This window comes from Manis pentadactyla, chromosome 1 (assembly GCF_030020395.1).
Source record: "Manis pentadactyla isolate mManPen7 chromosome 1, mManPen7.hap1, whole genome shotgun sequence".
Classification (NCBI taxonomy): domain Eukaryota; kingdom Metazoa; phylum Chordata; class Mammalia; order Pholidota; family Manidae; genus Manis; species Manis pentadactyla.
In genome coordinates, this window is record NC_080019.1 from 77,526,591 (window position 1) to 77,541,823 (window position 15,233).

Genomic DNA, 15,233 nt, shown 5'->3' on the forward strand with positions numbered 1-15,233 from the left:
TGAAATTTACTATAATTTAAAGTATTTTTTATATATTTTGAGATGGTAAAGAGATCCATGTTGTAGTGGAGCCCTCATACAACCTGTAACAATTCTCACTGTAAAACCTGGAGCGATGGCCAGAAAGAGTTAGCTGTTCAGTTTAATTGTTTGCATTAGATCACAAACCCCACCTGTACACTCACCCTTCAGCATTTGACAAAATTCAGGACCCTGTCTCTCCATAAGCCTAATCATTTCTATTTATTTTTTGAAATTATGTCTAGGATTTATTATGCCTTTGTCTCTTTTCCATCATTTTTGCTGCACTTACTGACTCTAACCATTTCCTTCCTAACTTTACTTACTTCTATGTTTCTGCTTTCTTTCTGATTTATTCACACCTGTCTTTTTGTTTTATTGTTTCTTTTCTCAAACTATAGGCATCCCAGATATTTTTCAATGTCCTGGATTATACATAAAACACCTTGATTCTCTCCTTAATGGTATGCTCATTTTTACCATGATTATTTCCAAATAAATGAGAACAATAAGGTCAGAAACAACTTCATACCCATAGCTTTCATTATCTAAATATAATTATATAGTCAGATTTTTAATTCTGACAGTGTTGTAAACATAAGCCAGAACAAATTAAATTTATTAATTGTTAATAGTCTTTATCTAAAAAACTTTGCTTCTCAAAAGCAGCCCCTGGCTTTTGCAACATCTTGAGGAAAAGGAATAATAACAACAACAATAATAATAATAGAGAAAAGCTATGAACTAAATAAATTCTTATCTAAATCATTAAAATTGCACATTAGCATAATTCAATTTCAAAGAAATTAAGCAAATAAATCTGTCCACTCTGAACACAAGATTTTCTAAATTTATTTGACAAATTATTTGTTATTGCATAAAACTGCTTGGTGATGTCCCAACTGATATACTTTTGAGTGGTAAATGCTGAGTTAAGTTCATATACAGTTTGCAGTGATTCTTTACTCTCTTACTAATATCTCAAGTTCACAATTTGAACCATGTGATAATGGTCATGATTCAGTTAAAGCTCACACACTTTATGTAAGGCTAAACAATGTTCTCAGGTTTAGGATCCTATAATGTATTTTGAATTAGGAAATTTTGTCATAAAATCTTCCATTTCACAAACTATCAAATAAAAAATTGTGTGTTATCCTTATGGTTAAGGTACAGTGACAGATAATCATCCATAAGACCAATTATTACTATAATCCTTTTTGTTTTAACAATAAAGTAGAAAAAGAATTCATTAGATTTCTCAATGCAAAGACTAATTAATTTGCTCCAAATCCAAAAATGAAATTAAAATTATAAGAAACATTACAGCAGCAGTTAAGACATACAACTATTCATCTTTGAAATGAATGAGGTTGCAGGAACTGAACCTTGCTTTTGATGTTCCAGGGAAAATTACTTAAATAGTTAAAAAAAAAACCCTATTAAAAACAGTTAACAAAACCTGAGTAAAACTAGCTTCTTTTTTAAAAAATTTTTATTTTGGTATCATTAATCTATAGTTACATGAGGAACATTATGTTTACTAGACTCCCTCATCACCAAGTTCTCCCCACATACCCCATTGCAGTTATTGTCCATTAGCATAGTAAGATGTTGTAGAATCACTACTTGTCTTCTCTATGTTGTAAGCCCTCCCCATGCCCCCCCACATTATACATGCTAATCATAATGCCTCCTTTCTCTACCCCCCACCTTCTCCCTCCCTTCCCATACATCCTCCCCAGTCCCTTTCCCCTTGGTAACTGTTAGTCCATTCTTGGGTTCTGTGAGTCTGCTGCTGTTTTACTCCTTCAGTTTTTTTTTTTTGTTCATATACTCCACAGATGAGTGAAATCATTTGATACTTGTCTTTCTCCACCTGGCTTATTTCACTGAACATAATACTCTCTAGTTCCATCCATGTTGTTGCAAATGGTAGGATTTGTTTTCTTCTTATTGCTGAATAATATTCCATTGTGTATATGTACCACATTTTCTTTATCCATTCATCTACTGATGGACACTTAGGTTGCTTCCATTTCTTCGCTATTGTGAATAGTGCTGCCATAAACATAGGGGTGCATCTGTCTTTTTCAAACTGGGCTGCTGCATTCTTAGGATAAATTCCTAGGATTGGAATTCCTGGGTCAAATGGCATTTCTATTTTGAGCTTTTTGAGGAACCTCCATACTGCTTTCCATAATGGTTGAACTAGTTTACATTCCCAACAGCAGTGTAGGACGGTTCCCCTTTCTCCACATCCTCGCCAACATTTGTTGTTTGTCTTTATGGTGGCAATCCTTACTGGTGTGAGGTGATATCTCATTGTGGTTTTAATTTGCGTTTCTCTGGTTACTACTAACGTGGAGGACCTTTTCATGTGTCTGTTGGCCATCTGAATTTCTTCTTTGGTGAACTGTCTGTTCGGCTCCTCTGACCATGTTTTAATTGGATCATTTGCTTTCTTTTGTTGAGGTGAGTGAGCTCTTTATATATTTTGGATGTCAACGCTTTATCGGATTTGTCATTTATGAATAAAACTAGCTTCTTTTTATAATGAAGAAACTGTCATACATACTTGGTCTCCTTCTGTGGCAGAATGAATGATAATCAACTAGTTAGTAGAAAGTACTCTTTGTGAGGAATCACATTACTTTTGGTGCACTCTTACTTCCTTAGAGGCAAAGCTATTGGCACTACAAAATTCTCAAAAAGTATACAAAACCCACTGAATTAGTGAACATGCCTGCACACACACACACACACACACACACACACATACATACACATATATAATCAGCATAACCTTTTCTTAATTAATAAGCTTGTGTGATGTACTCAGATAGTAGCAAAGTTCTTTCAGGAATAAACCATTCTTAGCAGAGAGGCAAATGTAAAATATCTACATATAATTTATCAGAATTGGGATAACAGAATGGTCTATCCATTATTGTTAATTTATCACAGATGTTAATGTTTGACTGCAGCATGGTATCATTCAGGAGTGTGTGAATAGAAGACACAACATCAACAATGCAAACCTTTCCAGTATCTACCCAGATAATATGCAGATGTCCTGTTCAGTAAACACAAGCATTTTATGTCAGTCTTATCACACATTGTGAAGCACATAGAAATCATCTAACTTTTTTTTTTGTTTGATCCCTGCTCCTCAAGAATTGTTTAGATAAACTGACTTCTTGGACAGTTTGTCTACAGGTAGGCGAGGCCCTCTTCAGACCAGGGAGCATTTTGCTCTTCATAAAGTATCCATTTACATGTATCTGGATGGGTGTAAATAATTTATAGCATTCCTTTAATTCTGGACAGAGATAAGATTGAGTTTCCTACTATAAATGTGAGAAGGAGATCCTGGAAAATAATCATTTCACCAAAATACATATCCTCTGGTATGGATCTGACTAGACAATCAGCCTGACTTTCTGAATGACCACTGCTCCCCTACCTCTAACCTACATATCAAGGAACACTCCATCTGCTTCTACATATTTCTTTTTTTAAAATACATTTTATTTTTAAGGTCAGTTTGGCACATCATTATCACCCAAAGTCCATAGTTTACATTAAGTTTCAGTCCCAGCGTTGTACATATTATGGGTTTTGACATGTATAATTGCATGCATCTACCATTATAGTGTGCTACTATAATGAATAGTTTCCCTGCCCTAAAAATTCGCTGTGCTCTGCCTAATCATCCCTCCCTTCACCCTTACTCCTGACAACCACTGATCCTTTTACATTCTCCATAGTTTGGCCTTTTCCAAAATGTCACATATGTGGACATATACAGTATATAGCCTTATCAGATTGGCTTTTTTCATTTAGTAATATGCATTTAGGTTTCCTCCATGTTTTTAAATGGCTTGATAATGCAATTCCTTTCAGTACTGAATAATATTCCCATTGTCAGATGTATCATAGTTTACTTATCCATTAACCAACTGAAGGACATCTTGATTGCCTCTTAGTTTGGCAATTGTGAATAAAGTTGCTATAAACATCTGTGTAGTAGGTGTTTGTGTGGACGTAAGTTTTTAATTTATTTGGGTTCATAACAAGGAGCTTGACTGCTGAACTGTCTGGTAAGGGTATGTTTAGTTTGTAAGAAACTACCTAACTGTCTTCCAAAGGGGCTAGCTCATTTAGATTTTCTCCAATTTTATTTTCTAAAAGTTTTTTAGTTTTGCATTTTGTATCATATGATTTTGCATTTCCACCAGAAATGAATGAGAGTTGAAGTTGCTCCACATTCTTGTCAACACTTACTTTTGTCAGTATTTTAGTTTTGGACTATTCTAATAAATATCTAGTGGTATGTTATTGTTGTTTTAATTTGAAGTTTCTTGATGAAATATATAGAGCATCTTTTCATAGTTTTCTTCTTCATCTTTTCTTTGTCACCTGTATCTCTTTTTTTGGTGATGTTTCTGTTCATATCTTTTGCCTGTTTTTTTAGTTGAGTTGTTCATTTTCTTATTGTTGAGTTTTAAGAATTCGTTGTATATTTTGGATAACAGTCCTTTATTAAGTATGTCTTTTGCAAATATTTTCTACCATTCTCTGATTAGTCTGCACATTCTCTTGACACTGTCTTTTGCATAGCAGAAGTTTTTAAATTTTAATAAAGTTTAGCTTATCAATTATTTATTTCATTATAGTGCCTTTAGTATTATATCTAAAAAACTATCTCCGTATCTGAGGTCATCTTGATTTTCTCCTCTCTTATTTTCTAGGAGTTCTATAATTTTTCATTTTACAATAAAGTCTATGATCAATTTTGAATTAGTTTTTGTGAAAGGTATAACATCTGTACCTAAATTAATTTTTTTACATATATGTATACCTTGTTGTTCCAGCACTATTTGTTGAAAAGGCTACCTTTGCTCCATTGTATTACCTTTTCTCCACTGTATTGCCTTTTTTCCATTGTCAAAGAGTAGTTTACTATACCTATGTGAGTGTGAACTTCTTTTCAATCTCCAGTTAAAAATTTTCTTTGCAGGTGGAGTAGGCGCTGTGACATATCATCCTGAAACCCTCTCAGGACTGAAGAACATAAGTTTAACAGCTGCTTGGAGTGCTGCTGGCAGATTGTCTTCATCTGTCAGCCTTCTTTAGGGTTGGCTTTGGCTGAAGTGAGTGGATTTGCACAAGGGCGTGAGCCTTGCCAGGGCATCACACATCCAATGAATGACTAACACAGTGAAGATAAAAAGGCAAACCTCCTTAATCAGCTTACAAGAACTTTGAAGTGTCTTGTAGATTCAGACTTCCCTGAGGCTGTGGCTAAGGCCTTTGTTGAGAATGCACTGAAGCCCAACTTCTCTCTGTGCCCAGTTGTTCTTATTTCCCTACCCTTTCACATAGGTGGTAAGAAGAGCACACCTTAATAAACTTTCTGTGTGTTAATCTTTGTTTCAGAATTTGCTTTCCAGAAACCAAATAGTTGACTAAATTCTGGCCTAAGACCTCATTGGGATTCCACTGTTTATGAAAAAAAAAAAAAAAAGAACAAAGACTTGGTACTTGAGGGTATGTTTATTACTTTTCAGGCAATTAAAGACATTGGATGAAATTAAAGATATGTTTTGGCTTATATTTCTATGGTAACATTTTCTTGTTTCTTTCCTATTGTGTTCACTTAGTCATTGCCACATCTGCTTTCAAAATATTCTGGTGGATTTCAAATGACTCCTGGTGATAAAACGTAACTTACTTGGGAAAAATAGATGGGAGAAGAGGCTTGCATGCTTCTATACAAACCTGAAGTGCCTCATGCAAGTGCTAATCCTTGTTCCTTCTCAAAAATAGCTTTCATGTTAAGGCTCACTGAATAAGAATCTTAAATATCCTGTGAGTTTGACTTGGATAAGGAAAGAGGGCTGATTTACTGCTTCATATTTTAATAATTTGTGACTTCTCACTAAGTCATGATCCTTATTGTTACCCATTGAAATATGTCTACAACAGAATAAACTTTCTTAAATACCATTTAAATTTTTTCTATGGTCCTGATAATGCTACAAATCTGACAAATCACAAACATATTTTGAAATTCTGACAAATCATTGCCTGTCATATAACAAGTTGCTATATTACCTTCTGCAATATCACTTCCTTTATTTTCAGCTGGATTGCATTTCATTTTCTAATTTACCCAAAACTTTTCATTTTGTTTGGAATTATTGAATTAGTTGTAATTTATAATATTTATTCTATTTTCCTAATTATAAAAAAATCATCCAGCAATGTAATTGGTATATCTTTACCTTCATGAAAAATATAAAATAATTATATATTCACAGCCCATTTAATAAAACATCTCTGGTAGTTATTATAAGTACATATTGAGCTTACAGATAATCATTAATTCATAATTCAGGTTGTAGCAGCCTTGGATGTGTGCTGTTTATATTTATTGTTTATATTAGTGTATTAGGTACTGAACAACATTCACTCCTGATATATTAGGAAGCTACCAGGGAAATATTTGGAGAAAAAGCAAGGCTTTACAAATGAAGATAGAGTGAAATAATAGGCAGAGTGATTTCATTTTTAGGAACAGTTAAGAAAGTCTCCAAGTTATTATAAAAACTAAGGTAAATATTAGATATTTAGAATATCATAAAGATATTCAATTTTTCCATATTGATTCATAATATTTCTTTATATTTTTTCTTATTGTCCTTTATTAATTCTGAATATTAATCCCTTGTCATTTATATGTGTTGTTAATATCTTTTCTCAGATTTTGTCTTTCATTATCACTTTCTCTTGGGCCTGTTCTTAGTACATACTCATTCTCTGGCTTATTATTCAGCAGAAAGGTGTAGTATAAGTCACCACCATTATATCACACATAAATTTGTAGCACTTACAAATATAAACTTGAGGTACTGCTTTTTTGAAATTCCGAATATGGTATTTGTAGACACTATCTGTAAAATCTCTGTTGAGATACATTACTTTTATTGGTCATAAACATATTAATGAAAATTATTTTCAATATGTTTTCATTTCCATGAAATCCATAATCAGAAGAAATGTGGAAAGTTACTTGGTTAACTTTCATATTTCTGTTTAATGTACTAATTCTGAAACACCATGATTTATTCTGGACAGCTAAGGTCATACAAGGGTACAACAGGCGCCTGGAGCAGGAGGTAAGAGAATAGGGAGGCGGACAGGGGCAGAAGAAATTATGTGGGAAGAAGCTGGGGGCAAACATTTCTTACTTCAAATGTTAAGAGACTCTTGTTTCTCTCGTTTCTCCCTCATGCATCTCTTGGAAAGTTTTATATTAGATCCAGGATTTAGAGGAGCTATATCAGTAATGTAGCTCAGCTACAATATGGGTTAAATGGAATTTTGTGGAAAACAACTACTAGACATAACATTGTATTGCACCTTTGAGAAAATACACTTTGAATCCCAACTAACAGATCTATAAATAAAATTTTATGGCAAAACTTGTCTATATACTAGGAGTTGTTCACCTAAAATAAATAGTGTTTTTCTTGAAAGCAAGGGATGACCCTTTTGAACATTTTCTTTGTATTTTTGGAATGTTTCAGATCCCCTGAAGTATTATGAGACCATTCTTTCAGGATAATATGTTTAGTGTGGGTTGCTTTTGTGGCAAAATAAATGACATCTGAATGTACTGGCATTTAAAACTGCAATAGCAAGGCTGTGTGTTTGCTTTGTAGCTGTGACTCAGCCATACTGTATAAAATGGACGTCTGTTCATTATAATCTGCTTTAAAAATATTTAAAAGAGAAAAAAAGCACAATATTAATAGCTTCTTTAGTTTTAATCTGGTGAATTGACATATAATTACAAAATATAAGTATGAACTTTCGGTTGTAAATTAATTTTGAAGAGGGAAAGAGTATCCTACTTTAATCTTTGTTTTTGAAATATAGCATCTTATATTAAGGAAGTACCATGCACTCTTTCATGCCAAGGATGTGTTTACATAAATCTCAGCTCATGAACGATTGATCTTAAAGAATTAGAAAACATCTCTAGTGTGAGCAATTAGATAGCTTTTTATTGTTGAGTTTTGGTTCAATAGGCATGAAATTCTAGGGCATGAATTGTGAGTTATTATACTCCAGGGTCCATACTCCACAGGCAAGTTCTGATGTTTCCAAAATGAAACACCAGCTTCATATTCAAAATTCTCCTTTGTTCAATGACCCCTGTAATGCACTTTGATGTTTCAATTTCTCAAATGTTGGTTGAGTCCAGATTTAGAGAATGCTTGCAAAGTTGCTGTAGTCATTGAAAGAGACACCCAGTGCAATACACCTCACCAAGGAGGATGGGTAGATTGATACAAAATTGAATACATTCTACATAGATATTCAATTTTCTGATTTCAACCAATATTGCGTGTTACAAATATACTTTCCTGTCCACCTAGATTTGGTAGTCAATTTTTTGGTCCTCTCTTTTCCTACCTCAGTAATTGTGAAACACATATCAAAATGAAGCCTCCAAACAGCCTTGATTATACATGTTATAACAATGAGTAGAGGCCTCCACTGTCAACCCATTTTAGGCTGGTATAAATAAGAAATAAACCTTTAATGTTGAAGCTACTGAGCCCAAATGTTATTGTAGCATAACTTATCCTATCCTGGCTAAAGTACATATACAGGTGGAGATGGATACATAATTATTGCATAGGTATTATGTAAGGAATATAAGGAAATGTTTTTTCCTCCATTAAAATAAACTCTTTTTCTACTGGTTAAAATTTGTCTCACCGATATTATATACTGTGTGAAAATCGCACAACTTGTTCTCTAGTGATCCTTAAATCGGTGTGGAAGTCATTTGCATATTTATCTGCATTAATATCAGTTTGTTGAAATACCAATAATTAGATTCAAAAAAAAAAAACTAACCCAAGCTCTTAATTTCACAAAGATAACTGAAATGAAAAGATTTGCCCAAAGTTACCCACAATAATAAAACTGCATGAATGAAACCCATCTTCTGACAACCAGGCCATGATTCCTTTACTTATACCACATTTCCTTCATATTACCATGTAGCTGTGCTTGCAGAGGGGAGCCTTGTACAGGAAAGGGTGTATTAGGGACTAAGAATTCCTAAATAATGTATTTGAAGATGAAGGAGAAAGGGTTATAGAGAAGGGAAATGCTAGAACAACCTTTATGTCACAGCACTTCTGGAGCAAACACCTGCATTTTATATGAAAGTCACACAGCTATTGCTCCAAAGGGACTCGAAGTGGCAATACAGTCCGCAAGTTCCTAACTTACATGACTAACAACCTTTTTTCTCAATAATTTCAATAGCTTTTATAAATAAAATCCCATATCAAACTTCTAATCAGATTGGTGTACATTTCAGGATCTGTTCCACAAATCTTTAGGCAAAATCTGTTTTTTCCTTTGATAATCCCTGGATTTGTTTGTCTCTCCTTTATTTTTTTTCCAGCCAATGGATTTGACATATAGGCAGATTTTTCTTTTTCACTGAGCTTCTGGTTCAGAAGGAAAGATACCCTGATTCTTTCAAAACACCTTCTAAATAATGACAGGGGACTAAATTAGCATTTCTAAAACTCACTGAGATTTTTAGATAAAATTTAATATAAATGTACCTAGTTAAATTTTATTACCACTTATCAGAATCAGGCTACATATGGTATGGTATCTGAGCTTTGTTTATCTCTGTTTTAATAGCCATTTCATTGACATTTTGATAGACTCCTCCAGTGCTTCAGGTTATTAAATTCCATACTTCAAGTTATTAAAGTCAAAGCAATGCAATTGAAGGCACTCCTTTGATCGTGCATTATTCACTTATTTTTAGCTTTGAATATTACAGTGGAAAACTTTTAAAAGCCAAACACTTTGGATAAGTTTTAGGAAATATTCCTAAATAATATGAATAAACACCTTGCAGTTCTTTCTTTAACATTGCTATTTGGACATTTTGAAAAGTAATTATCATTGATTGCCACCAAATACATGTATGTGGCTGCCATTGTTCAGACTTGCCTTTTTCCTTGAAAAGAGAGCAAAGTACTCGAAAATTACTAATGACAAGGTCAAATTTTATATGCTTGCACATCTGGCAAGGAATTCAATTTCAAGTAAAGTCTATTTCATGTTAAACTTGATTTTTATTTACTTTACTAAAATTATAGTTCATCCATTGTGTAACAACAAAACAATGAGTTGACTTAAGTTCATCACTTGTATTAACAGCAATGATCCTGATATCTTTTATTTATCAAGAGGCTGCTCTACTTCAAATTGTGTGTTATAAATTATGTGTGTCGTGCTTAACCTCACAGCAAATTAAGAAATAAATAGGAGTATTTATTCTCTATAAATAGGGAGAGAATGTTTAAATTGGCTAAAATCACCCCACTAATGTCAAAGCCAGAATTCAAATCTAGCTCAATCTCACTCCATATATATATGATACTTCACTACCTTGTCTTGCTAAGACTGTTTCAAAATCATATTTAAACATTTATGATTATAGTAGCTGATATTTGTAGAGCTTTTACTGGGTGCCAAGCACTGCTACCTCTGTTTCAAATACATTAACTCATTACTTCTCAGTGCTTCCCTGTGTTATTTTATAGATAATGAATGTTACAGAGAGGCTGTACAGTTTGCCTCAGGCTGGTTTCAGAGTCCAAGCTCTCAACCATCGTGCTTGTCATAACTCTCATTTTCATGAATGCCCAGTGAGAGCTCCCTTCAAGAATGGGACTGTGCCTTGTGGGTTTTGTACCTGTTCACATTCTATCTCTCATTTTTTTTCTAATCTTTGCAACCTTCTTTTATTCCAGTCTTCCCAGTCTCTATGTTTCACCTTGCCTGCTAATTCTTCTGAATGTAAGGTTGACCTGAAGTCCTACTGTAAAAATAAAAATGGCATTGAAGCCATGCGCCTCTTCAATGAGTGTGCCATGAGTATGTAGCAATTTCTACCAAGGATGTGGGAGGGTAGAATTGCACTTCAGTTGTCACTTAATTGCTTTAATAGACATAAATCGCTATTTGAACTTAAACAGAAAAGATCCAAGTAGTTCTTATATTTATGCTTGATAGCATTAGGCTAGCTCCATGTTGGCACCTTCATTCCACATTGTACGCTGCTTCCTAGTCTTAAGATCTAGTTTGTTCCGCAGTCCTTCTCAGAGTCTACCCGAGCACCTGCCTCAGAAAACTACTGACCGACCACTCTGAAAATCAGCCCCTATGGGAATAATTAGGCTTTGCCTTCTTTTGACAATTCCACTCTCCTTAGCTTGAAGACAATTTCCCTTCTCTGTGAAGATGGCTTTCTACCATGAGGACAACATACCTGAGTAATCCTGGATTCTTCACTCCGGGTTTCACCATTCTCAAACAAAATTCTTGGCTGTCCTGATTGAGTTTTCTCCAGCAGCTCTCATGGTCTCGATCTCATTGTTATTTCAAGTGCTGCTCAGATGACATAGTTTATCAGAGCTTTCATCAATCTTAGCATATGTTTTCAGACATCTATAACTTGTCAGTAAGTGTTTTAAAATCTACCACTTGGAACCAAACAAATATCAGTGCAGAACCAAGTGATACTTTCTCACCACTTTGAACTTTACGTTAGGCTTCTGTTACTATAACAAAAAAATGGTATTAGGTTTTGTAGCAGCCCATGTTATTTATGGCTCATAATAAATTGCTCAAACAAAATCTATAGGAGTTCTTGCAAATGCATTTAGTGATTTAAATTCAGAATTTAGATATATATTAAGATTTTATACATATTAAATATTAATAAATAACCATATTGGAATGTTTTATCTCACACAATTAAAATAAAATTATATTGTCAGACAGTTAGCGACTCCCTCTCCTACATTTACCTCTCTTAAGACATGTTGAAATTATTTTTCATTAAAATATGCCAAGTTAGAGTTGTTTGGCATGCCTCAAGCCACCTCTGTCCAGCCAGATTGTACCATTAATCAATTGTGTTAACCAGAAAGACCTCTGGTTGCTAGTGACATCACTGATGCTGGTGGACAAGTATTTACTGATGTTTGCAAAGGTCCCAGACCATTATCATTCCCTTAGTTTATTTATTTATATTGATAAACAGACTGATATTCCATTCAAGCACACATAATTTTCATTGCTATCAAATTTCAAATCAAGAGGTCAACACAACCTCTCTCCTGGTTGAGATGTAAAGTGCATAACCTCATCTTTAGTCAAAAACAGGAATGCAGTGTTCTGGGACTTTTCAAAAAACATAATGTTGAGAACATTGATAAACTACATCTATCCAAATATTAAGCAAGTGAGAATTACTTTCTGTGGAGTATATTCTAAGCAATATACAATTCTAAGTAACCATTTATTTAGGTAATAAACACTTGGAGTGTGAACACAGAAGTACAAGTTATATGCAACCCCGTTACTGTATACAAGTTTGTGTGAATATTCATATTTTAGCAGGATAACCATACATATAAGACTCTCAAAATCATATGTGCTTAAAATAATATAAAGAAGCTTTGAAAACTAGTTATTTTAAAATTGTCCTCTGAATTTAGACCCTTCATCAGTTTGCTAAATGCTACCATTAATGCGTCAACCCATTAATTTATTATCCTGAGTATTGCTATGATTCTAGCTGATATTGCAGAGAGACATTATATGAAATAACTTGCTAAAATTCATTGTTTTAATATACAACTGATGGTAAGACCATGTTTTTATACTTAATATATGTTCTTTTTATGAAATATGAAAATAAATATTTGGCATGTCTTAGCACTTGAATAACTGTGCTTCTCCTGGGAGCATCGGATACTGTTTCATTATTCTTTTGTGAGTTTCTCAAGTCTAACAATTTTTTTCTTTAATTGGCTGTTAAAAATTATAAATTCTGATTTTACCTGTAGAAAATGTGTAGGAGGCATGGATTCTTATCTAACAACTTCATCTCATATTTCTTATATTTTTTAATAATACATAGTCTTCATCACTTACTTCAGGTGCTTATTCATATTTTACTATGCTGCTTAAAGCAGAGTAGAAATAATCATTTGAGAAATTAGGCCAAGAAATAAACAAATGAACAAAATGCCTATCATCTGAAGCATTTTTACAAAGCATGAATCATGACAGTTATTTGTCTGAATCAGTTACAATTCAGCAAAATTTTCAGTAATGATGAAAATGTTCTATACATGGATTGTCTAATGGTATCTACTAACCACATACAGCTATTAAGTACTTGAAAGGTTGCTACTGCAAATGAGAAACTAAATTTTAATTTTATTCAATTGTAAGTAATTTAAATATTTTAGTTATTTAGCCACAGGTGGCCAGTGGCTACCATATTGGATAGCATAGAAAATCACACTGTTTGTCTTACAGGACTCTACAAATCAAGGAAGCTCATTTTTTGTAACTTAAGAACAAATATCTTAAGAAACTGTTCATCAGTTTATATTATATTGGATTTCAAATTTGCATTTGGGGGAAGTGTCAGTAAAAATGTGAAGTGTTTGTTCACCTTTCTAGCAGTGGGGTGTGTTCCTTGGCATTCAATTTGTCTGACTCATTTGTTGCTTTATCTTTACTTTTGTTTTTTAATTTTTGTTCTATTGTTTTCATTTTAATCTTGATTGGTATATCTTCTGTCTCTATTTCTCTCTATGGTCATTTCTTACTGCTGTTAAATGACTCTCCCCTAGCTGGTGTGTTGGAAGCTATGACCTTGCATTGGTGAGGAGACTGAGACCTGGGGTTTATCTTAGGAACTGAGCATTCACAAGCACATTTTGCCAGATATGGGGGTTTTCTGGTCAACAATGCCCTGATATTCAGCCTAAACCAGTGGCTCTCAAACTAGAGCCTAAATCAGAATCAACTGGAGGGCTGGTTCAAAAACAGATTGCTAGACCCCACCCACAGAGCTCAGATTCAGGTCTAGACTGGGGCCTAAATATTTATATTTCTAATAAGTACCTATGAGATGCTGATACTCTTGGTCCAGGAACTATACTTTGAACACCACTGAGAATTCTAGATAACTTCTTACAGATTTCACCTGCAGGGTTGTCTGGAAGCTGCTCACCAGTGCCATAAAACTTTAGGTAGGAAAAGAGAAACACTGAAGAGATAATGCAATGTAAACTCTGACCTAGGAATTAGGATATCTATATTCTGGTCCAAGTATTTGTTCTGGAACTTGTACAGTGTGCTGAGAGGTGTCATAGTATATTAGCGTATTTGGTTTGTTTGTGAGGTATGTTGCATATAATACATTAACTGCAATAGTAAGTGAAGTACAAACCTTCTGAATGATTTGCCTATATTTATAACATATTTAAAACACAGATTCAATGATATAATGAAGAAAAATAGAATGACACTTTTTTGAGCATATTATTCAGTTAGGAACATAAATTATGATGTTAATTTTTATTTTCCTGACTTAATCTTCTTAAATAAATCAGTGAAATTCTTATGATGTTAATTTAGTCCTATTTACACATGCATGGTCATAATGAATCCATGCAAAATCCTTTTTGTAAACACAGTTGTAGTGCTCATAGTTTGTCTATGGAATAAGGAATCTCGAAGAGCCAGTCGTTTGCCCCTGAGCAACAGCCAGAGCTCCGACTCAAGCTTCAGAGCCCACTCCCTCAGCTACTGAGAGAGGGTCAGGGTAAGCTAACCAAGACCTTGTGTATCAGACAAATCACTGGGGAGAGAGGGAAAGATGGCTGCAGGGGGCGTGGTGGGGGCACAGCCTCTGTCTGGTTAGAGCAGGATAAGAGCCTCAGGAAAGGGAAACACAGCTGTAGAAGGAATGTCCTTGGGAATTTTGCTAATAGAGTCATATGAGCATGCCAACTTTAGAAATACAGACAACTTCCAGTGAGATTAGTTGAACCAATGAAGAGCATACCAGCGGGAACTAACAGAAATTAAACAACTCAGTTAAGTTTGAGACACAGACCCCTGGCCGAAGCCCAGACACGGGCACTCTGGTCCGCTCCCAGCTCTAGCTGGGAGTTCTGAACTTTTGCTTCCTCTGAAAACAGAAAAGGCCTTTTTCTGCTGCTTTCCTACTTTGAGAGTTTGCAAAGTTCATTCTTCAACTCCACGAACATGAACCAGGTATCATTGGT